General features: G+C 40.8%; 1 protein-coding gene across 4 annotated transcripts in view; it reads left to right on the top strand.

The window, feature by feature from the left end:
* reln (reelin) overlaps positions 1 to 1,614 on the top strand; it is a 156,437-nt gene that overhangs the window by 80,438 nt on the left and 74,385 nt on the right. The gene's annotated exons all lie outside the window — the stretch shown is intronic.

The following is a 1,614-nucleotide window of genomic DNA, read 5'->3' as shown; positions in this document are numbered from 1 at the left end:
GGGTGTTTATCCTGCTGAGAATTAACAGAAATACCCTCATCCTCTTATCCTATAGACTCAGGCCCTCTTCTCATTGGAAAATGTGTGAGTGGTTGAACACCCATCCCCCAAGGATGGGTGTAGTACATAATGGGTGTAGTACATAATAAGGGTGTAGTACAGACACACACTTAGAGAAACTCTGGTTCCCATCATTCTTTACTTCTGTGACATTACACATAAGCATTAGTAAATTGGAATGGCTTCTATGAGGGTTTTAATTGGGTTTTTAGCCCACTGCAGCTGGGGCAGTAACCAATTGTTCAGTAACACTGTACAGGCGCTTTCTATCTGTCTGCCTGTTTGTGTACACGTTACTGGCTGTGTTTCCCTGAAGCTTACTTGTTGTTTGATTGGCACAAGTGGAAACAGATCTAGCTTTAAACGCTTGAGAACAGTCTTGATCTTTCCCTTTCTTCATTTTCATTCCCCATTCTTTTGTTTTGTTGTGCTCTTAATCATTTTCTCCATCTCAATCTGTTGGAAATATCCTCTTACTCTGTTTCCCTCTAGTTCTCTTGGCTGTTACAGACTCATGCTGATAATCAGTCAAAATGCAATTAGCAGCTGTTGCTGCAGAAGCGTAGAGGAAAAGAGTCCTCCCTTCGTCGGTAACTCTTCCCAACGCGAAGTCACGGCAGCATAGCACCACATTATAAAGATCTTTCAGAAATTCACCTACAGATATTATAATATTTATACATATGATAAGGGCAATTCTCACACTTTTACATCAAAAGCAGCCAAGTGTGTTTTAAATATGAAATCTAAAAATTGTATCACCATGTAAATGCAATGCTTGGATAGTCAATCAAACTACAATCTAATGTATAAATACTTTAGATTGTAGTAGAAAAATGCTATATAAATTTATATAGCATTTTTGTAGTCTTCACAACTACTAAAAAACAGCATATACAGAGTACATTCACCATTCACACATAGTCATACACTGTGGCCAAGGCTGCCGTATAGGGTGCCACCACCTGCTCATCAGATTAACACTCACACACTGAGCCACAGTCATAAGCCCTTTTTTTCCATTTTCTTATTACCAGTCATCGTCTATTAAAACTTGAAAGACGTTGCAAATTGCACATTATGTATATTATGTCTCATAGAAACCACGACTAAATTAAACATTTTGGCAGTACTCACAAAAATCCCTCAATGAATTACTGGAGGGACATGATAGACTATCAGACAGACTGACAGAAACGGCTTCAGCTGGGGAATTTGCTGAAGTGGAACTGCCATTCAGACAATATCCTTCGAGCCAAACAGATTTACTGGCTTTTTTGTCTGCCAGCAAACACATTTACTGTTGAGCGTGTGTCAGCTTACGAGGATTGTGTGTTTCCTCAGCATTTGTGTATTGACCATGCATGTGCTGTGTGTTTGTGTGTGAGTGTAAACCGTGGAGCAGCAGTGTGCCAGTGCTGATGACAGTGGGGTTGGCAGGTGGCCATGACTGTATGACAATAGGGGCCCCTGCGGCTGACCTTATCAAAGTCAGCCAGTCACACTCCAGCTGGCTGGAGAGACTGATTCTTACACACATACACACACACACAC

Source organism: Etheostoma spectabile, chromosome 8, assembly GCF_008692095.1.
Source record: "Etheostoma spectabile isolate EspeVRDwgs_2016 chromosome 8, UIUC_Espe_1.0, whole genome shotgun sequence".
In the NCBI taxonomy this organism is placed as follows: Eukaryota; Metazoa; Chordata; class Actinopteri; order Perciformes; family Percidae; genus Etheostoma; species Etheostoma spectabile.
Note: the sequence above shows the minus strand (reverse complement) of the source record. Positions and strands in the feature narration are given on the sequence as shown.